A 24742-nucleotide genomic window follows, 5' to 3' on the forward strand; every position below is an offset into this window, starting at 1 on the left:
GGCAAACTAGAGGGGAATGAACTCTCTGAGCTCGGAACTTTCGGCGACTGAGCAATAATCCATTGCGGGCGCATACAATATTGGATACGGAAATATCCTACTGATGGGGAAGAATAATCTTCTGAAGCTATCCTGTTAATTGCGATTGATTAAAAAACCACAAAACCAAATGTATTTGGTCACAGTGTTACATGGATAGAAAACATTCAATTAAACTCTTTCACATGAATATATTTTGAAAATTCCCAAAGGAACTGGCAGATTATTTTCAGTAACGATTAGGTATTTCCACATTTTCCTCGATACTGGAAACCCACCAGTGGTTAATGCCAACTCGATAACCACCTGTTAATAGCACTTGATTGAAACATATTTGGTCGCAGTGTAACATGGATAGAAAACATTCAATTAAACTCTTTCACATGAATATATTTTGAAAATTCCCAGAGGAATTGGCAGATTATTTTCCAGCAATGATTAGATCTTTCCGGAACTTTCCCGATGCTGAGTGGCATCCTAACGGAAAGAGTTCTGCGCGTGTATGTGTCGATCCTTCGCCGTCCACCTCCTCCAGCACGTTAGGCAACGATGTTGTCTTGTCGATGTCCTCACGAAAAATGAATGTGTCTCACCACCAGAATATCGCTTAAGTATGCTTTTTGTGTGTGATTGAATCGAGAGAAGGTGTGGTTTACGATGGCAATTTGGAAGGCAAACTAGAGGGGAATGAACTCTCTGAGCTCGGAACTTTCGGCGACTGAGCAATAATCGATTGCGGGCGCATACAATATTGGATACGGAAATATCCTACTGATGGAGAAGAATAATCTTCTGAAGCTATCCTGTTAATTGCGATTGATTGAAAAACCACAAAACCAAATGTATTTGGTCACAGTGTTACATGGATAGAAAACATTCAATTAAACTCTTTCACATGAATATATTTTGAAAATTCCCAAAGGAACTGGCAGATTATTTTCAGTAACGATTAGATATTTCCACATTTTCCTCGATACTGGAAGCCCACCAGTGGTTAATGCCAACTCGATAACCACCTGTTAATAGCACTTGATTGAAACATATTTGGTCACAGTGTAACATGGATAGAAAACATTCAATTAAACTCTTTCACATGAATATATTTTGAAAATTCCCAGAGGAACTGGCAGATTATTTTCCAGCAATGATTAGATCTTTCCGGAACTTTCTCGATGCTGAATGGCATCCTAACGGAAAGAGTTCTGCGCGTGTATGTGTCGATCCTTCGCCGTCCACCTCCTCCAGCACGTTAGGCAACGATGTTGTCTTGTCGATGTCCTCACAAAAAATGAATGTGTCTCACCACCAGAATATCGCTGAGGTATGCTTTTTGTGTGTGATTGAATCGAGAGAAGGTGTGGTTTACGATGGCAATTTGGAAGGCAAACTAGAGGGGAATGAACTCTCTGAGCTCGGAACTTTCGGCGACTGAGCAATAATCGATTGCGGGCGCATACAATATTGGATACGGAAATATCCTACTGATGGGGAAGAATAATCTTCTGAAGCTATCCTGTTAATTGCGATTGATTGAAAAACCACAAAACCAAATCTATTTGGTCACAGTGTTACATGGATAGAAAACATTCAATTAAACTCTTTCACATGAATATATTTTGAAAATTCCCAAAGGAACTGGCAGATTATTTTCAGTAACGATTAGATATTTCCACATTTTCCTCGATACTGGAAGCCCACCAGTGGTTAATGCCAACTCGATAACCACCTGTTAATAGCACTTGATTGAAACATATTTGGTCACAGTGTAACATGGATAGAAAACATTCAATTAAACTCTTTCACATGAATATATTTTGAAAATTCCCAAAGGAACTGGCAGATTATTTTCAGTAACGATTAGATATTTCCACATTTTCCTCGATACTGGAAGCCCACCAGTGGTTAATGCCAACTCGATAACCACCTGTTAATAGCCGCGCGTGTATGTGTGTGTAGCGATGTCTTCCCAGGGAACCGTTTGTGGCATCACTCTCCTCCTGATAGATTCCCTTCTGGCCTAGGGTGCACAAACAGGCTCTTGGTGACACCGTTCATCCGCGCTTTCATGATAAATAAAGAGCTTCACCGCAACAGCGACAACATGCTCCAATCGCTGTTCAATTAGAACTGAGTGGATTTCCGAGCGCCGCTCGCTTATATACCGATTGGTGATTTCAATAGCCTGTTTTGAAAGCAATTTTAAGACTATTGAAACAAGTTTTTGGATCAAAAAGTAATAAGTATATAACGCGTAGACATTTTATCTTTCGAATGAAGTGTTTATCATACCATTTCGTTCAGTTGTTTAGGAGCTATTAACGCTCAAAATCTCGGTCTCCGGCGTAACGCTTTCGTTTTCGAAACTTTGATTTTACACCCCGGTATAGAAATGAAAGACGTAGTCCTACGTCAAAACAGGAAGTGGGTTATATCTATGGTATAACCGCAAGGGTGACGTAGGACTATCGTTGATTTAGAGATCATTTGTTTGAAGTTGAATCTGAATTCATTCTGAATGAATGAATATTTGGAGAACTTCGAAAACGAGAGCGTTACGTTGGAGCCACAAGGTTTTATGCATCCAATATTGGATACGGAAATATCCTACTGATGGGGAAGAATAATCTTCAGAAGCTATCCTGTTGATTGCGATTGATTGAAAAATCACAAAACCAAATGTATTTGGTCACAGTGTTTCATGGATAGAAAACATTAAAATAAACTCTTTCACATGAATGTAATTTTAAATTCCCAGAGGAACTGGCAGATTATTTTCAGTAACGATTAGATATTTCCACATTTTCCTCGATACTGGAAGCCCACCAGTGGTTAATGCTAACTCGATAACCATCTGTTAATAGCACTTGATTGAAACATATTTGGTCACAGTGTTACATGGATAGAAAACATTCAATTAAACTCTTTCACATGAATATATTTTGAAAATTCCCAGAGGAACTGGCAGATTATTTTCCAGCAATGATTAGATCTTTCCGGAACTTTCCCGATGCTAAATGGCATCCTAACGGAAAGAGTTCTGCGCGTGTATGTGTCGATCCTTCGCCGTCCACCTCCTCCAGCACGTTAGGCAACGATGTTGTCTTGTCGATGTCCTCACGAAAAATGAATGTGTCTCACCACCAGAATATCGCTTAAGTATGCTTTTTGTGTGTGATTGAATCGAGAGAAGGTGTGGTTTACGATGGCAATTTGGAAGGCAAACTAGAGGGGAATGAACTCTCTGAGCTCGGAACTTTCGGCGACTGAGCAATAATCCATTGCGGGCGCATACAATATTGGATACGGAAATATCCTACTGATGGGGAAGAATAATCTTCTGAAGCTATCCTGTTAATTGCGATTGATTAAAAAACCACAAAACCAAATGTATTTGGTCACAGTGTTACATGGATAGAAAACATTCAATTAAACTCTTTCACATGAATATATTTTGAAAATTCCCAAAGGAACTGGCAGATTATTTTCAGTAACGATTAGATATTTCCACATTTTCCTCGATACTGGAAACCCACCAGTGGTTAATGCCAACTCGATAACCACCTGTTAATAGCACTTGATTGAAACATATTTGGTCGCAGTGTAACATGGATAGAAAACATTCAATTAAACTCTTTCACATGAATATATTTTGAAAATTCCCAGAGGAATTGGCAGATTATTTTCCAGCAATGATTAGATCTTTCCGGAACTTTCCCGATGCTGAGTGGCATCCTAACGGAAAGAGTTCTGCGCGTGTATGTGTCGATCCTTCGCCGTCCAGCTCCTCCAGCACGTTAGGCAACGATGTTGTCTTGTCGATGTCCTCACGAAAAATGAATGTGTCTCTTCTTCTTCTTCTTATTTTTGGCTTTAAGAGGGTTTAAACTTTTCAGTTCATTCGCCTCTAGCTCTGAGAAGAGCCATTGAGCACCAGTCTTGAGGAGGCTGGTGAAAAAGAAGAAAAAACCATATTCAGCGGACCTGTCTGCTCAGATGTAAAACCGGGCGAAGGCAGGAAAGGATCCTATGCCATATAAGATGTTTAATATGAGCTGTAACGTAATTGTATTGTTATTAATTAGTACCAAAGCGGCGACGAAGCATCGTAGAACCAAGCTCTAGAACAAAGGGAAAGGGAGGGAATGGGGTGGGGGGTGGGTGAAAAGGAAAGGAAAGGTAAGGAGAAGGGGTGGGATGGAGTGGGAAGGAATGATGTGATGTTGGGTGATTTATAAATGTAGTTAGTTTAATGGTGTTAGTAAAATGCTGGATAAGTATGAATTAGTGTGGTTAGAATTGAGTAAATAAAATAATAATATGTTTAAAAGGTATGCTGTTTGATTATATAGTACTGCTGCATATGCTGGAAAAAGTTAATTTGTGAGTTATATATGGAAGATGTTTGTGTTTATATATTTTTATTTGTTTTAATATTTTTGTATGTTATATGTTTATAGATGCATACACATACATACGCCATTTTTGTTAGATTTGTAATTTTGTACATAAACCTGTGCATGCATGCGCATGTACATGCATACATATATATACATTTTATTTACTTATATCTACATGTATATGCATACGCGGCGGTGAAGTGACTAACTGAAATAAGAGTGTATTTTAGATTTTACCAAAGAAGCCGGTTTCTTTCAGAAACGCAATCAAATTGGTTTCCTGTGTCTCGTCTCTACTGAGAATGTCTCGGAGACTCTGACCTATATTGTGTCGGACACGAGCATCTTTGGTGTGTTGGCATTCTAGTAGAAGATGCCTAACTGAAACTTGGGCTGAGTTACATGCGCAAAGTGGTCTTTCGGTTTTCTTCATTAGGTGTGAGTGTGTGAAAAAAGTGTGTCCAATTCGAAGACGGGTTAGCACCCGTCTTTCTTTGCTGTTGTTTTGATCAAACCAAGGAAGTGTGGTATTTTTGATTTGATGGAGATGGGTGGGAGGGCTATTTAGCCAGCCTATGTTCCAGCTTTCGCGAATTTGCTGTTTGACCCAGCGAACTATATCAGTTCGAGGACAGGGTATAACTGGTGGTTCCATTTTGCTACCCTTACCGGCCAGTTTGTCTGCGGCTGTGTTTCCGAGGATTCCGGAATGACCAGGAACCCAACAGTAGGAGATGTTTTTTTCTGAAGCAGCCTCTTCTGTCTGTATTATCCATGGGTGTTTACTGTTTCCACTGAGCAGGTCTTGAAGACAGCTGGCTGAATCGGAGAAAATTACCGTAGGAAGGTGATCATGGGTACACTCTTGTGTAGCTATTAATAGAGCAAAAGCTTCCGCACTGAAGATGGAGCATTGCGGTGGAAGAGAAAAGCTACCGGTGTATCTGTTCTCGAAAATTCCACACCCAACTCCATCGGAGTTAACAGAACCGTCTGTGTAGACCTGGTGTTTGTTTTGAAAGTGATGAATGTGTCTCACCACCAGAATATCGCTTAAGTATGCTTTTTGTGTGTGATTGAATCGAGAGAAGGTGTGGTTTACGATGGCAATTTGGAAGGCAAACTAGAGGGGAATGAACTCTCTGAGCTCGGAACTTTCGGCGACTGAGCAATAATCGATTGCGGGCGCATACAATATTGGATACGGAAATATCCTACTGATGGAGAAGAATAATCTTCTGAAGCTATCCTGTTAATTGCGATTGATTGAAAAACCACAAAACCAAATGTATTTGGTCACAGTGTTACATGGATAGAAAACATTCAATTAAACTCTTTCACATGAATATATTTTGAAAATTCCCAAAGGAACTGGCAGATTATTTTCAGTAACGATTAGATATTTCCACATTTTCCTCGATACTGGAAGCCCACCAGTGGTTAATGCCAACTCGATAACCACCTGTTAATAGCACTTGATTGAAACATATTTGGTCACAGTGTAACATGGATAGAAAACATTCAATTAAACTCTTTCACATGAATATATTTTGAAAATTCCCAGAGGAACTGGCAGATTATTTTCCAGCAATGATTAGATCTTTCCGGAACTTTCTCGATGCTGAATGGCATCCTAACGGAAAGAGTTCTGCGCGTGTATGTGTCGATCCTTCGCCGTCCACCTCCTCCAGCACGTTAGGCAACGATGTTGTCTTGTCGATGTCCTCACGAAAAATGAATGTGTCTCACCACCAGAATATCGCTGAGGTATGCTTTTTGTGTGTGATTGAATCGAGAGAAGGTGTGGTTTACGATGGCAATTTGGAAGGCAAACTAGAGGGGAATGAACTCTCTGAGCTCGGAACTTTCGGCGACTGAGCAATAATCGATTGCGGGCGCATACAATATTGGATACGGAAATATCCTACTGATGGGGAAGAATAATCTTCTGAAGCTATCCTGTTAATTGCGATTGATTGAAAAACCACAAAACCAAATGTATTTGGTCACAGTGTTACATGGATAGAAAACATTCAATTAAACTCTTTCACATGAATATATTTTGAAAATTCCCAAAGGAACTGGCAGATTATTTTCAGTAACGATTAGATATTTCCACATTTTCCTCGATACTGGAAGCCCACCAGTGGTTAATGCCAACTCGATAACCACCTGTTAATAGCACTTGATTGAAACATATTTGGTCACAGTGTAACATGGATAGAAAACATTCAATTAAACTCTTTCACATGAATATATTTTGAAAATTCCCAAAGGAACTGGCAGATTATTTTCAGTAACGATTAGATATTTCCACATTTTCCTCGATACTGGAAGCCCACCAGTGGTTAATGCCAACTCGATAACCACCTGTTAATAGCCGCGCGTGTATGTGTGTGTAGCGATGTCTTCCCAGGGAACCGTTTGTGGCATCACTCTCCTCCTGATAGATTCCCTTCTGGCCTAGGGTGCACAAACAGGCTCTTGGTGACACCGTTCATCCGCGCTTTCATGATAAATAAAGAGCTTCACCGCAACAGCGACAACATGCTCCAATCGCTGTTCAATTAGAACTGAGTGGATTTCCGAGCGCCGCTCGCTTATATACCGATTGGTGATTTCAATAGCCTGTTTTGAAAGCAATTTTAAGACTATTGAAACAAGTTTTTGGATCAAAAAGTAATAAGTATATAACGCGTAGACATTTTATCTTTCGAATGAAGTGTTTATCATACCATTTCGTTCAGTTGTTTAGGAGCTATTAACGCTCAAAATCTCGGTCTCCGGCGTAACGCTTTCGTTTTCGAAACTTTGATTTTACACCCCGGTATAGAAATGAAAGACGTAGTCCTACGTCAAAAGATTCACGTTCACGAAATACAGTTCAATGCATTCTAAAATATTATCCAAAATAATAATAAAACACAAATTGATTTTTTTCATAATTTGTTTGCCAGGATATGATATGAGAATTTGGCTGTTGTTCTGAGCTTATTGATGGTTGGGGACTTTCCCGATTATTCAATTTTCACCAATTCTTAAATTGCTTCTAGATTAAAAGTACAGTAATTCACATTTAGCTAATTGGACGGACCTGCAATGCGACATATTTAGTTGGACATTTTTGTAAACATAGAGTTCGGGGTCCAAATTATGACCCAATATGTCCCAGCTGGATGGGGAGAAACTTTCCAACTGTGAAAGCTGTACCACTGTCATCGCAAATGTTTAATTACAGGTTAAAATCGCCTCCAATGCGACACTGAGTGGTGCTTCGGCATGTAGCATTAAATGTAATTTACAGTACAACATGTCCCAAGCTGGATGGGAAGAAATTTTCCAACTGTGAATGCTGTGGCGAGTGTCAAACGCAATCGCTAAACAGGAAGGTTTAGCCGAACAAGATGGGGATATCGAGTGATAACAAAACAATAAACTCGTTTGATTAAAGATGATTTTGTGGTCCTGAAAAAGACCCTTTTTAGGGTTTGCTTCTGAATCAGCAGTCGGAAAACGCTCTTTATTTGGAGCTGGTTTACTTCTTCACCGCGCTTTGGTACCTTCGGAAACCGCAAGAAACATGCAAGTTCACCGGGCAGCAACAGACTGAGTGCGTTCTGATTTTCCCAAGCCGTAATGATTGACCGCTTATTGTAGTGGGTCAGACGCGGGGCTTCCGCCACGATACGCTCAAAGATGCATTGATGAAGCTCATGACGCTCATCGCCTTCGATGTAAATTCTCCTTCTTCTTGTCGGTTTCCGAGATATTCTTCTGCGCCGTTCCGAACTGTTTGGCGGCTTTTCCACTATTCCATTAGTCTTCGGTGCCTTCGTGTTTGTTAGAAACAACTGCATGTGAATTCAACGAGCGAACAAATCGTAATGAATATATTTTTCTTCTTCTTCTTTGTTTTTAAGAGGCTTTAAACTTTGTAGTTCATTCGCCTCTAGCCCAGTGAAGAGCCACAATAAAACCAGTGGAATGAAGTGAAATACAGTTTGAATAGATAATAAGAATATATAGTGGTTTTTAATTTAATGGTATATACAGGGTTTTCCATTTCGGGCTTCCGAAAGTATACAGCCCTGCGCTGACAACCGTTTGACATAGCTGTCAACCAAAGCGTTATATCGTTAGTTGAATGTCTGCCATTTTACAATACGGATCGTTTTAGCATCGCACAACGTGTTAATTTTGTTAAATTATAGTATAAAAATGATGAAAAACCGGCAAATGTTTTTCGAGGATTTTGGTCGACATGGACGGCCTACGGAGCACACAATCGCTAATGTAGTGCGTAAATTCGAACAAACTGGATCCGTAGCGGATATTGTGAAACCTGTCCATCATCGTAATGTGCGTTCGGCCGAAAATATTGCTGCTGTTGCTGCCAGTGTGGAGGATGACCCGAATGTTTCGATTCCACGGCGTGCTCACATTTGAAAGACAACATTCGTGAAGTTATGTCCGAGATACCGCCCCATATGTGCCGAAAAGTCATCGAAAATTACCTGTTCCAGATCAAGGAACAGGCGAGGAAGCGCTAGGTGGACATTTGAATGATGTTTTATTCACACATAATGGCATTAACCAAACTTTAATTTGAAATAAAAGTTTCATCGAAATTCGAATTCTAAGTGTGTTTTATTTCAATTTACTTTCGGAATTTAAAGTTGGAAAACCCTGTAGTAGAGCTGAAAAATGGATTGGTTTGTTTAATGTATTTGTGCTTATTGGTGAGTGAAGCTGTGAAATTTGGGAATCAGTTAAGTAATGCTATAAATGGAAATATAGTAGTAATGATATGTGTTAGTAGATGCTTGTATATAAATGCATGTATATACACTTGCTGGAAACCGTTTTCGGGGATTTTTAGAGAAGGTCGGTGGTTGTTAATTACGGTTTTGAAAGACCGGTTTTCTAGAAAACTTTTTATGAATTAGCTCAGAAAATCCAGCCCAGCCTAGCCTCCCCCACGATAAATATAATACGGTAGCGCGACTTATGAAAAAGGCCTATCAGCCATCTTGGATTTTTTCTGCAGTGTTTGTAAACAATCTGCAATATTTTGCAATATTTTTTTTTGCTCTCTGTGTGTAGAATTGTTTTGGTTATTCTGAATTTCTGCAGGGAGAGAGTGTTGATGGATATGGGCAAAGTTGTTATTTTAAAATGACTGGAACTGTGGCAATAAGAGCATTAAAAAGTTGAAAGTTAAGTATTTTACAGTTAAAACTAAGTTTGTAATATACTCTTATCTTATGTTTCAGCTGGCGCATTAAATGAACACATTCCAGCAATTGCACACTCGTACTACCGTTAGCTATTATGCGAAGCTCGCGAAGGAAGGTATTGCAAAGGCACCTTCCGCTGCTCCATCGGAAATAGGATCGGAAACAGACAATGAGGCGAAAACTGAGCAGCCACGGGGGAGCAGTGCCGATAAGGAAAATCAGCATGAACGCGGGATTTTACTTTCGAAGGAATAGGAATCTACTCCGAATAAAATGTATAAGTAATCGACCAAACACATTGGATTGACAATATTAACGACTTTGTTCACAGGGACAAGCACAAGCGCGATGGGTTGTCGGAAAAATGTCCCTGTTGCACTTATCATGCAGATAAAAAAACAGGAAGTGGGTTATATCTACGGTATAACCGCAAGGGTGACGTAGGACTATCGTTGATTTAGAGATCATTTGTATGAAGTTGAATCTGAATTCATTCTGAATGAATGAATATTTGGAGAACTTCGAAAACGAGAGCGTTACGTTGGAGGCACAAGGTTGAACCAAATGAAAAACCACAAAACCAAATGTATTTGGTCACAGTGTTACATGGATAGAAAACATTCAATTAAACTCTTTCACATGAATATATTTTGAAAATTCCCAAAGGAACTGGCAGATTATTTTCAGTAACGATTAGATATTTCCACATTTTCCTCGATACTGGAAGCCCACCAGTGGTTAATGCCAACTCGATAACCACCTGTTAATAGCCGCGCGTGTATGTGTGTGTAGCGATGTCTTCCCAGGGAACCGTTTGTGGCATCACTCTCCTCCTGATAGATTCCCTTCTGGCCTAGGGTGCACAAACAGGCTCTTGGTGACACCGTTCATCCGCGCTTTCATGATAAATAAAGAGCTTCACCGCAACAGCGACAACATGATCCAATCACTGTTCAAAAACTGAGTTGATTTCCGAGCGCCGCTCGCTTATATAGCGATTGGTGATTTCAATAGCCTGTTTTGAAAGCAATTTTAAGACTATTGAAACAAGTTTTTGGATCAAAAAGTAACAAGTATATAACGCGTAGACATTTTATCTTTCGAATGAAGTGTTTATCATACCATTTCGTTCAGTTGTTTAGGAGCTATTAACGCTCAAAATCTCGGTCTCCGGCGTAACGCTTTCGTTTTCGAAACTTTGATTTTACACCCCGGTATAGAAATGAAAGACGTAGTCCTACGTCAAAAGAATGGAAACGGTTCAAATATCGTCTACCAGGAGAAAACAACCATTCAGAGCTTAGATGGAAAGTGCGAAACAAACTGTAAAGTAAATTTGAATCAAACAAAATTCGATTTTATTTCATGATGCTAATGATTTACCGATCGACATGGAATTTCGTCATAAATGACTTCGCATCGTTGCGATGTGAATGTTCGCTTAATTTCGATTCAATTTCCTGCGCTGCGCTTCTAGTCAGAACCAGAGTATTGAGTTTAAGCATTGAGTAGACATTCAGTCTATAAACGTGCATCAGATTCATATATTCGACTGCATCCGCCCCAGCGGTGATATTCTTCGGCATAGTATCGCTGCTATCGATGAACAAAACTGACGGTTTCTATACTAATCTGAACAGAAAAGCCTTACAGATTTTTATCAATCGGTAATGAATTGGTTTTAAACTTATACTCAATGAGATTATTGCAAATCTATTGAACTATTGATACTCATTTTTCATTAATCAACAGTATGCAACACGTCAATTTTGAAACATATGGATATGATTTCTATAGATCAACTTGTTAAAATTGAACAGCTGTTCAGAAAAAAAAAACATATTTCAACAATATGTAATAAAAGTATTCATAATATGTTGCATCTCAGTACAACATAAAACATATGAACAACATATTTGTGTAACGAAATGAAGAAGAAAAACTCACAAGATATCTCGACATTTTCTATTTCATTACTACTACTTCTTGCTCTGTCGGCGGGTTGATTTTCAGCTTCTCCCTATTGAGTCCAGTGTTCAGGATTCCCTGGTAATGCTAGAAGTGAAAACAGTTTATTACACGGTTTTTATTCAATACGATACACTCACCATCAGCATTGATTCTTCGACGCCCCTCAACCGAGTATGAGACATTTTCGCACTCTTCATTCCTTTTATAGCAAGAGGAATCGAAATGTTTGGAACAAATTCCTTGGTTACCTAGAGGTTTCCACTGTTTTTGTTGTCCACAATAAGCGATCCATTTCAAGAGCAGATCCTCTCTTTTGGGAAATCTATGCACGGTAATACATTCAGCTTCATTTTTGTATCGAGAACGAGTTATTTCGCAACCCTTAACGGCACAGAAATTAGCCATCTGCAAGAAAACGAAATTATATCTTATTATATATTGCACAATTTAAAAGATAAATACACTTACCTCGAAATTCCTCACAGGTGATTCCTCTGCCCAAATAAACTATCCTTATTTCTTGGCACAATTCAAATGTTTTGATAACAAACAATTGTAATGTTATTCGATGTTAATTGATGTTAAATGATTTTTATAATCCAGAAATATTCTCGTTCGTGGAATGTTCATCAGAGTCAAACTTGACAGCAATATTTTTCCCCCGCTTTGCAGTCAAATCCCTTTCCACAGTCCTCTGTATGTTTATACCGTTTCCCCTCGCGCACTTATTGACGACACGGTCACACCTTTATTCTACACATCTTGGTCCCGGTGTACCTTATCATCACGATAGATACAATACGGTAGCGCAACTTATGAAAAAAGCCTTTCAGCCATCTTGGATTTTGTATGTAAACAATCTGCAATATTTTGCAATATCTTTTTTTTTGCTCTTTGTGTGTGGAATTGTTTTGGTGGCAATAAGAACATTGAGAAGTTGAAAGGTAAGTCTTTTACGATTAAATTTAGGTTTGTAATATACTCTATCTTATTTTTTGTTTCAGATCAAGAGAATAAATCGACTCTCGGTGTCGGTTGGTGATGGAGATATTTTTCCCGCGTTTTTCAGTTAGAGACGTCGGTTAATCGTTCGATTAATCCAAATAATCGAAAATCTGCATCAGTAATTTTATATCGAATGATGAAAAATCAAAGTATGAATACATCGAATAATTATCAAAGTAATCGCGATTAATGAAAAAAGGAACCATTTTTTTCAAAAAATACAGTGCAAAATATGTTTAACCGTCGGTGTTTCGTCGAAATTCATCGAATATGCTAAACCATTTACGGTTGAAGCATAAAAATGATTCCCTGCTGGTGGAGGATACTGGGATGAAGAATTCAGGGTCTGCAGAAGTAACATGCGGACTTGAAAAAGGTGGTCTCAACTCATGTTCTAAAATAGTAGTATTCAAACTCCGGGTGCCAAGGAAAATATACCCTACTAGTGGTCAATGATTCTATAAATATACTTTTTTTGAACTAGTAGTTTTAGGGAAAAAGCAGGAAAATACACACAAATCAAATATTTCAACAACATTCGAAGAATAGGTAATTTTGAACAGAAAACATTTTATGTTGGTATAACAAAAATATTGTGCATCATTTCCATGGTGTTCTCTCTTTTCAATCGTCCTCAAAAAATCATGCAATGGCAAATTTATTAATATACTGAAATACCTTTTCAGTACACCATATTTATTTCAAAATTATATTTAATGTAACTATTAAAATTATGACATCATTTTTTTTATTATAAATGACTGTTCGTTGTGATTACAAGAAACAAATATTCGCTCGATTAATCGAATACTGAACGACAACTAAAAATTTAAATTTGAAAATAACCCCACGATTAATCGAATAAACGAAAAATTTAGACATCTCTATTTGCAGTTAAATCCCACTCCACAGTCCTCTGTATATTTATACCGTTTCCCCTCGCGCACTTATTGACGACACGGTCACACCTTTATTCCACACATCTTGCCTTATCATGTTGTTTCATTATTTTAAAAAGGCTTGACTCTAGGCTGATTTAGACGGTGCCAGTCAACGCGCAAGTAGAAGAATCCAATCACTTGAGTCTAGTTATTAGCAAGATGTGTGGAATAAAGGTGTGACCGTGTCGTCAATAAGAGCGCGAGGGGAAACGGTATAAATATACAGAGGATTGTGGGAAGGGATTTGACTGCAAATAGAGATGTCTAAATTTTTCGTTTATTTGATTAATCGTGGGGTCATTTTGAAATTTAAATTTTTAATTGTCTTTCAGTATTCGATTAATCGAGCGAATATTTATTTCTTGTAATCAAAACGAACAGTCATTTATAATAAAAAAAATGATGTCATAATTTTAAAAGTTACATTAAATAGAATTTTGAAATAAACATGGTACAGAATAATGGTTTTTGAATGAAATGGTATTTCAGTATATTAATAAATTTGCCATTTCATGATTTTTGAACGACGATTGAAAAAAGAGCACACCATGAAAATGATCCACAATATTTTTATTGTACCAACATAAAATGTTTACTGTTCAAAATTACCTATTCTTCGAATGTTGTTGAAATAGCTGATTTGTGTGTATTTTTCTGCTTTTTCCCTATAACTACTAGTTCTAATGAAGTATATTTATAGAACCATTGACCACTAGTATGGTATATTTTCCTTGGCACCCGGAGTTTGAATACTACTATTTTAGAACGGGAGTTGAGACCTCTCTCTTCAAGTCCGCATGTTACTCCTGCAGACCCTGAATTCTTCTTCCCATTTTTATGCTTCAACCGTAAATGGTTTAGCATATTCGATGAATTTCGACGAAACACCGACGGTTCAACAAATTTTGCACTGTATTTTTTGAAAAAAATATTCCCTTTTTTATTAATAGCGATTACTTTAATTATTATTCGATGTATTCATATTTAGATTTTTCATTATTTGATACAAAATTACTCGATTAAAATTTCAGATATTCGATTATTTGAATTAATCGAACAATCAACCGACGTCTCTAACTGCAAAACGTGGGAAAAATATCTCCATCACCGACCGACACCGAGAGTCGATTTATTCTCTTGAGCTGAAACATATAATAAGATAGAGTATATTACAAACCTAACCATAACCGTGGAATACTTACCTTTCAACTTTTCAATGCTCTTATTGCCACCAAAACAATTCCACACACAAGAAGCAAAAAAAAACATATTGCAAAATATTGCAGATTGTTTACATACAAAATCCAAGATGGCTGAAAGGCCTTTCTCATAAGTCGCGCTACCGTATTGTATTTATCGTGGTTATTAGAGCCATGTAAACACCCGGTTCCAGTTACTTGCGCAAGTATCGCACAAGTAATTGGCCACGCCAGCGAATAGAAAATTTTCTAGATACTGGCGCCAATAGATAAATGACAATTTCTTCCAAACAGTGCGTCATATTAGACATTTGTGTGAAATCGAAATGCCAGGCAGTTTCAGTGGTGCCATATATTTATTTGTACTGGAAGGGGAAAAATCTTTTTCGGCTATGGTGAAGACAATAATTAAACGGTGTTATTTGGCTTGCTCTGTAATTTGTATGTTTGTAACATTTTTGTTTGTAGCGCATTACCACATTAAAAGAAATTTAACCCCCTTCCTGTTGACCGATTGGTCTGAAATTTGGAACACACCTTTATCTCTGCAGTCATTATAAAACTGGGTATTTCATTATTTTAAAAATCCAAGATTGCGGCTGCTACAAAATGGCGGATTACATATTTTTTCAAAACCCCATCAACATGGGTATCAAATCAAAGGGCTTGACTAGTAGAACACAGTTATGCATGAGGAATGCAAATCCAAAAGGCCGCCTCCACAAAACGGTGGTTCACATATTTTCTCAAAACCCGGTCAATATTGGTATCAAATGAAAGGGCTTGACTAGTAGAACACAGTTATTCATGAGAAATGCAAATCCACGATGGCCGCCACCACAAAATGGCGGATCACATATTTTCTCAAAACCCTATCAATATGGGTATCAAATGAAAGGACTTGATTAGTAGAACACAGTTATCCATGAGAAATGCAAATTCAAAATGGCCGCCACAACAGAATGGCGGATTACATATTTTCTCAAAATCCCATCAACATGGGTATCAAATGAAAGGGCTTGACTAGTAGAACACAGTTATTCATGAGAAATGCAAATCCGAAATGGCCGCCACCACAAAATGACGGATCACATATTTTCTCAAAACCATTTTAATATGAGTATCAAATGAAAGGCCTTGACTAGTAGAACACAGTTATTCATGAGAAATGCAAACCCAAAATGGCCGCCACCATAAAATGGCGGTTCACATATTTTCTCAAAATCCCATCAACATGGGTATCAAAGGAAAGGGCTTGACTAGTAGAACACAGTTTTTCATGAGAAATGCAAATCCAAAATGGCCGCCACCACAAAATGGCGGATCACATATTTTCTCAAAACCCTTTTAATATGGGTATCAAATGAAAGGGCTTGACTAGTAGAACACAGTTATTCATGAGAAATGAAAATCCAAAATGGCCGCCACCACAAATTAACGGATCAAATATTTTCTCAAAACCCTTTTAATATGGGTATCAAATGAAAGGGCTTGACTAGTAGAACACAGTTTTTCATGAAAAATGCAAATCCAAGATGGCGGCCACTACAAAATGGCGGATTACATATTTTCTCAGAACCCCATCAATATGGGTATCAAATGAAAGGGCTTGACTAGTAGAACACAGTTATTCATGAGAAATGCAAATCCAAATGGCGGTTCACATAATTTCTCAAAACCCTTTTAATATGGGTATCAAATGAAAGGGCTTGACTGGTAGAATACAGTTATTTATCAAAAATGCAAATCTAAAATGGCGGCCACTACAAAATGGTGGATTACATATTTTCAGAAATTTATGGAAAATTATGAAAAATGTAAATCCAAAATGACCGCCATCATAAAATGGCGCCATGTTTTTCTCAACGCCCATCAATATGGGTATCAAATGAAGATGCTCGACTGGTAGAACACAGTAGATCATGAAAAATCCCAACAAACATCGAAACATACTTTTAATTCTACTGTCATTATAAAACTGCGTATTCCATGTTCATGGAAAATTTGATTTGGCCGCCGCTATAAAATGGCTGAATGGCTTGACTTGGAGAATACACTACACTATGAACAACATAATTTCGAAAAGGTCACCGCCATAAAATGGTCCACTATGTATTTTTTGCAATCCCCTCAATATTAGTATCAAATGAAATGATTTCACTAATAGAATACAGTACACCATCGAAATATTCCGAAGAAAGTTAGGTAAGAAACAAAAATTGAAAAAACACAATTTTTTTTAATGGTTTTAATGTAGAGAAACTAGGAAATAAAATAAGTAAATTATCACATCCGTTCTTTCATTGATCTAGGGCAAAGATGAGATTAAAATAACATCGTGGGGTATATGATGAAACAAATAACTGTGGATAATGGAAATCCAACGTTTATTTCTTACCTAATTTTCTTCGGAATATTCTCATGATGTATTGTATTCTATTAGTCAAATCATTTTATTTGATACCGATATTGAGGGAATTGCGAAAAATACATAGTCGACCATTTAGTGGCGGCGACCTTTTTGAATTTATGTTGTTTATTATGTTTCATGTTCTTCATGCCAAGTCATTCAGCCATTTTTAGCGAAAGCCAAAATAGATTTTTCAAGGTCATAGAATACGTAGTTTGATAATGGCAGTAGAATTAAGAGTATGTTCCATATTTCAGATCAATCAGTCAATAGGAACGGGGCAATTTTCTATTAATATGGGACAACCCTACAAACATTCAAACATACATACAAACAGGTCAAATTTCTATCTATGTGGTAATGCGCTACACACAAACATGTTACAAACATACAAATTACAGGGCAAGCTAAATAAAACCGTTTAAAAACAGTTCCTATCGGTGCTTTATGAGAAAAATCTGTGTTCTTACTGTACAGAACAAAACAAAAAAAAAAACTGAAAAAATATACCTTTCCGGATAGATCTGTACATTTGCCAACACTGGATGGTTCGACGGTACAAGGAATATCAAATTCAATTCCCTCAACGTATACATGGAAGAATCTCCATTCGCGTTGACGGCATTGTGCTTCATGTGTTCGATTTGTGAAGCGAAAATGATAATAGACAATGAAATCATGGAAATATCAGGAAATTTATATAAAAACAGCTGATGAAGGTTCAGTACGACGTGTTTTAATTAGTAAATTAACAAGAAGTAAAATTTTTCATTCAAATTTTTACAATTTAAAACTGCCTCCGGGCCTACAAAACCGATAAAGATTAATTTGCCTCCCAAAATGGTTATCGCCACCAGATGTCGCCACTGTAATTCGTCATCGAGGATAAAGTGACAGCCAAGCTGTCCAGTTCAAGGCGTTGTATTATAGGTGGACCGCAATGTCAAAATTGCTGTTCGGCCATTGCTCGTGAAAAAACAAATTTGTTTACAAAACAAGTCGTATCATTTGGTGACAAATGCATTCGTTGGCAAAATAGCTGCTCGCGCTTTATTGTTTATTGTAAAATGTACTTCTGTTTGGCTCCCATCGGCGGGGAAAAGAGTACTATCAGCTTACGGCGATGGTGACAAACAATAACGCTGATTGTGGCTCCTCTGATTTCGCTCAGGGAGGAGGAGAATGCTGTGAATATACCTGGAAGGAGATCCGGAAAGAGCTTGTAACGGTAATTGGCTAGAGCAAAAGGAGGTTGTGCACTATATTCCACGAATATATATTTGCTTATTTTTTCCTTCAATTATTTTCCTTAGCGAGTTGACATTGAAATCATAACCACACACCCAAACAAAAAGTAAATAATTTTGAAAGTTACGTCTCGCTACTCGTCTCACGTCATGTCCTGAAAGTGTCAAGAACGAAACACCTATAGTTCAGCATCTTGGTCCAGTTGCTGAAAATGTGTATAAACACACAGCACCAGTCAACTGGTGATCTAAATATGGCGTGCCGTTGACGTTCAAGTAACTGGCGCCAATTACTGGTCAATGTGTAAATCAGCTATAAGGCCCATTTATACGTTGCTAGTAGCTGACTTGAGAATGAGCAGCTACTGACCCGGTGAACTCGCTTGACAATTGGTTGACACGCCTTGTCCGTTCACACAGTGTGAGCTAGAGATGTGCCATCCGCTCATGAGCTGTTCCGAAGAATCGACTCTTTGAAGTGAGTTGACGCGGAACAGCTCGCAAAAAAAATCAAACAGCTCTTCAGCTCACTTTGATGATGATGAAGGAGAGAAAAGAGCTGTAGAATTGAAGAGAGTGTGTGAGCTGTAATATTCAAATGAACTGACCGTCTCTCGCTCTCCGTGTTATGATATCAGTTCAGTTTCATTTGTTCCTTGTCTTTTCAACTGTTATATTCGGGTTGACGGAATTGGGCTTTGTTTTAGGGGGCGCCAAAAATAATAATTGACTTTCAGGCAGAATGAGCACGTTTTTAAAATTCAAATTATGAATGAAAATTAAAATCTGTGTATTAAATTAGTCTAAAACACTTTGTTTGTAGGCGGTGAAAAAATCTCAAAAAATTCTTCTTGAAGACAATTTTATATTATAATGAAAAGTCTCAGTAAAAATATCGGAAATGTATAGACAAAAATTCATTTAAATTTTAACATTTTAAACTGGCTTCGTCTTCTAATCTGATAAAGATTACACTATCGAGTTTGGGACCCAAATTGAAAGTCGCCACCAGATGTCGACTCTGACAACTGAGCTGAAGAGCTGTTCATAAAGAACAGCTCTTCTAGATGAGCTGAGCTGATCTGAGCTGTTCATCATAAGGAGAGCTGGATTGCACACCTCTAGTGTGAGCTGCTGACGCTGAATGCTGATACTACAGCATTTGCTTACCAGGGATGCCAGATGATTTTTCAAATGTCCATCAAATAGTCAGAAACAGTAATCAGGTCCGAATTTGACAGATGATTGATCCGAAATCGACTTCTTTATTGGCAGTATTCGTCTCAGGTTTTCAATTGCATATATTTTATTTAGTTGCACAGTTTTATCGCGAAATACACGCTGACCGTGTATATAAATACTTTGTGCTGAATTTCTTCGAACTGAAGGTACTATCCGAAAAAGTAGAAAGGCAAAAGGATTTGGACCAGGAATTGGATGTAAGGAAAAGGAGCAACAAATAAAATCTTGAAGGAACTCTACGATGATGATCCTCTAGAGTACATAGCAGTGTTGAGAAAAACACCTCAAATAGTGGAAACATTTTTTTATTTCATTGGACCAAAAATACAACGGCAAGATACACTCATGAGGGATGCTATACCTGCAAGAGTGAAATGAAAAAAGGACATTGATGTACCTTGCTTCTGGAATATCGTCCAGATAGTTGTCGATATTTTTTAGAATCTCGAAAGCATTCATAGCTAAGATAATTCCGGAAGTATGTGATGCTATAAAAGACAACCTAAAAGATTTTTTTAAAATTTTATTTATTTCGCCTTGCCAGCAGCTTCGTATACCAATTTGTGAAATAAAAATGATAATAGATTTGCAGGTGGAATAAATACGTCAAATGCGTCAAAAATTAAAATAATGAATCAAAATGTACTTTTTGAAATCGAATATGTATTCTGTTTTTTAGAACAATACTTTCTTTGCAAGTTGTGAGTAAATTTTGAATGAAAATTGTACCTGATTCTATATTAGAAATTCTCAAGAAAACAATCTCAAAAATAAAGCGCACAGCAAACATTAAATCGCATAACAAGCGTATATATAACATCATATGCCCTAAAATTTGGTTGGCATATAATGCGCCTAACTGGCATATGCATGCAAAAGTGGAGGCCATATACATACATGGCAAATGCTTACCGAATTTGTTTGGGTGAATATGCAACTTTGACCGGCTATAATAGCGATTATGTTGAATTGAATTGCGATATAATATGAATATATTCATGATTTGTCAAAGCACCAAATACGACTTTTGCCATACTCATATACGATTTATTACAGACATAAAAAAAACAAATGGCGCAAAATATTTTCGTGAAATGTATATTATAGCCTCACGAGTCGCCATTTTTATACATGAGTATTAATGTTTGTAGAAATAATAATTGTTTGATTGACTTGTGTTGGGAGTGGAATATGAATGTTTAAAATGGCACAGATTGATGTTTGGCGAAAACTGCTGCGATGTGGGTTCGAACTCCGGTCGTCTGGATTATCATCCACCAGCTATCTCGCGCGGCTATCTGAAATTTAATTCAACAGCAGTTAAAACTTTCGAGTGCATCTGCATTTCATTGACATTTCAATATGATGTAATATGTTTTTTTATCCAAAATATATATTTTTATTAAGGCTCATATGGCGTCAACCTGACGGGGCCGGGAGTTCAATATTTCGACAATGTTTGCCTTATAACTATGTTAGTAATATGTAACCGATTACTCGCGGTTGGCTCGAGGTTAGTATTACAAGTGTTTTCGTAATTGTGATGTTGCTGTCTCCAATGCTCTGTACATGTGCCCGACACGGGATACTTCCTTTTGGGATGCAGCTGACCATTAATCAGCAACGCCCCCTAGTCTGTACCCCATATCTAGCGTGGTGCGTCTTCTCGACTCGAGGAATCCATTATAGAATGGTCACTAGCCGGCGCAATCATCAGCTCGTGTAGAGTTGTCATGAGCGGTACAACCTTCGGTTCTTGTTGAATCATCAGTGGACTGCACAACCTTTGGCCCGTGTATCTGTAAAGAGTGTGTGTATGTATTGCCGCGACTAAGTAAAAGTTTATAGATCGGATAGGAGGGATATGAAACGGGGACACAACGAAGGAAACATCATTAAACGTTGACATCGGCGTTTCTGAGGAACAGGTATAGATGAAGCAGAAGATCAGGATCCCGGCTACCTAAGATATCCCGGACGGGGATATCCGATTGTCTGCCTTTTGCTCTCAGTGCTCTAGAGAGCTGAGAGCGAGCAGCATGGAAACGGATACACGACCAGACAACATGCTCGATGTCGTGGTAGCCATCGCCACAATCACAAAGATTGTTTGCTGCGAGCCCAATGCGATAGAGATGCGCGTTTAGGTTGTAGTGATTGGACATAAGCCGAGATATCACGCGAATGAAATCACGACCTACATTCAATCCCTTAAACCAAGCTTTCGTCGAAACCTTAGGGATAATCGTGTGTAACCAGCGACCGAACTCATCTTCACTCCACATGCGCTGCCAACTAACGAGTGTGTCCTGACGAGAAATGTGAAAAAATTCGTTATAAGCAACTTGCCTTTCAAAAAGTGTGCCTTCTGAAGCGCCCACCTTAGCTAGCGAGTCCGCTTTCTCATTCCCCGGAATCGAGCAATGAGAGGGAACCCATGCTAAGGTAATCTTGAATAATTTTTCGACCAAACACTCAATAGATGTCTTATTCTTGTTAGGAAATAAGATGAGCGTTTATCAACTTTCATTGAACGAATTGCCTCTATTGAGCTGAGACTGTCTGAAAAAATAAAATAATGGTCGATGGGCAATGTTTCAATGATCCCTAGTGCGTAGTATATCGCACCCAGTTCAGCGACATACACGGAACAAGGATCTTTGAGTTTGAAAGAGGCACTGGAATTTTCATTGAAGATGCCGAAGCCAGTGGACCCGTTTATGAATGAACCGTCAGTAAAGAACATTTTATCAGATCTAACTTTCCCATATTCTGCCGAAAATATCGGCGGAATAGAATCGGAGCGCAGATGATCTGGGATTCCATGGATTTTTTGTCGCATGGACAGATCAAAATTGACAGAGGAATTGCAAAAGTATGGGAAGCAAAATTGGTTGGAGATGCCCGGTGAAGGGTGCACTTCATGGGTAAGGAAATCATGGTACAAAGACATAAAACTTGACTGAGGAGTCAGTTGGAGTAGATTTTCGAAGTTATCAATCACCAATGGATTCATGATCTTGCAACGGATGAGAAATTTGTAGGATAATTCTGTGAATCGAAGAGTAAGCGGGGGTACTCCGGGGGTAAGCGGGGGTACTCGAGACTCATCGTATGTGTCGAATGCAAACACCCCATTGCTATACGCAAGCAACGATATGGTATTCTCTCCAGCTTGAGAATATGAATCCTGGCAGCTGATCGGAAGCAAAAACTGCCATATTCCAGCACTGATAATATCGTTGTTTTGTACAACTGAATGAGGTCTCCTGGATGGGCACCCAACCATGTTCCGGTTATTGTTTGGAGAAAATTGATTCTTTGCTGGCATTTCTGCTTCAAATACGCAATGTGTATTCCCCAGGTACATTTAGAGTCAAAATATACTCCAAGGTATTTGAAAAACATCGAGTGCCTGATCGCTTTACCGGATAGGTGAAGCTGGAATTGGGCGGGTTCGTGCTTCCTAGAAAAAACGACCATTTCGGTTTTCTCCGTAGAGAATTCGATACCCAGCTTTAGAGCCCACGTGAACAGGTTGTTCAGGGTATCTTGCAAGGATTTTTGCAGAATGGCGGGATTAGTACCCGTGATGGAAATAACTCCATCGTCTGCAAGTTGTCCCAGCGTGCAGTTTCTAGTTAGACAATCATCCATATCATTGACGTAAAAACTATACAAGAGGGGGCTTAGGCAGGAGCCTTGTGGTAGGCCCATAAAACTGTATCGAGAAGATTTCAAGCTGCTATGATTGAAAAACATGTGCTTTTCTGAGAGTAAATTGTACAGGAAATTATTCAGAATTGGCGAAAGTCCACGATTATGAAGTTTCTCTGAGAGAATTTCCATGGAAACTGAATCAAATGCCCCTTTGATATCGAGAAAAACGGAAGCCATTTGTTCTTTACGAGCAAATGCGATTTGGATTTCAGAAGATAGCAGCGGCGGAAGCCAAACTGCGTATTTGACAGCAAATTGTTCGCTTCAACCCACTTGTCCAAACGAAGTAGAATCATTTTCTCCAACAATTTACGAATACAGGATAACATTGCAATCGGCCTATACGAGTTGTGATCGCAAGCCGGATTGTTGGGTTTCCGTATGGCTATCACTCTCACTTGTCTCCAGTCATGCGGGACAATATTCAGCTCCAGAAACTTGTTGAACAAGTTCAGCAAACGCTGTTTCGCCAAGTCGGGAAGATTCTTCAACAAGTTGAATTTAATCTTGTCCGACCCAGGAGCTGAATTGTTACATGAGAGGAGGGCAATTGAGAATTCTACCATCGAAAAATTCTCATAATCGCATTGGAGCGGAATGTCGCGTACGACGTTTTGTGCAGGAACGGAATCGGGACAAACCTTTCTTGCAAATTTGAAAATCCAACGGTCAGAGTATTCTTCACTTTCATTTGTATGGTTCCAGCCACGCATTCTCCTAGCCGTATTCCAAAGAGTGCTCATAGCGGTCTCCCTTGACAAACCATTGACGAACTTTCGCCAATATCCACGCTTTTTTGCTTTAATCAGACCTTTTAGTTTGGCTTCTAGAGCTTGGTACTTTCGAAACCATTCCACTAGTCCAGTTTTCCTGAATTTTTTGAAAGCGGATGATTTTTCAAGGTAGACCTTTGAACACTCCTTGTCCCACCAAAGTGATGGAGGACGACGTCGTAAAGTGGTAGCAGGAACACGTTTCTTTTGAGCTTGAAGTGCGCTTTCGTAAATTAAACTCGATATAAAATTATACTCTTCGAGTGGAGGAAGTTCATACATTGAAACAAGTGCTTCAGATATTATTTCTGCAAATTTTCTCCAGTCAATATTTTCCGTGAGGTCATACGCAATATCGACTGACTCACGAGAACCTGATTCATTGGCGATCGACAAAATTATTGGCAGGTGGTCACTACCGTGGGGATCTTGGATTACCTTCCACGTGCAATCCAGGGATAACGAAGAAGAGCAAAGTGATATGTCTAGCATGCTTGCCCGTGCAGGAGGGTTGGCTATTCTGGTTGCTTCCCCAGTATTCAAAACTGTCAATTTGAAGTT

General features: G+C 38.5%; 2 long non-coding RNA genes across 2 annotated transcripts; one reads left to right on the top strand and one right to left on the bottom strand.

Moving 5' to 3' along the window:
* Positions 1-11025: 11025 nt before the first annotated feature.
* Positions 11026-12487, bottom strand: LOC129762410 (uncharacterized). The gene is made up of 3 exons (XR_008740614.1): positions 12113-12487; positions 11782-12049; positions 11026-11728 (listed from the first exon to the last, which is right to left on the bottom strand). It is a non-coding gene; the product is annotated as an uncharacterized LOC129762410 (long non-coding RNA).
* LOC129762411 (uncharacterized) lies at positions 12479-13287 on the top strand. The gene is made up of 3 exons (XR_008740615.1): positions 12479-12588; positions 12649-12798; positions 12874-13287. It is a non-coding gene; the product is annotated as an uncharacterized LOC129762411 (long non-coding RNA).
* Positions 13288-24742: the final 11455 nt, after the last annotated feature.

This window comes from Toxorhynchites rutilus, chromosome 1, assembly GCF_029784135.1.
Source record: "Toxorhynchites rutilus septentrionalis strain SRP chromosome 1, ASM2978413v1, whole genome shotgun sequence".
In the NCBI taxonomy this organism is placed as follows: Eukaryota; Metazoa; Arthropoda; class Insecta; order Diptera; family Culicidae; genus Toxorhynchites; species Toxorhynchites rutilus.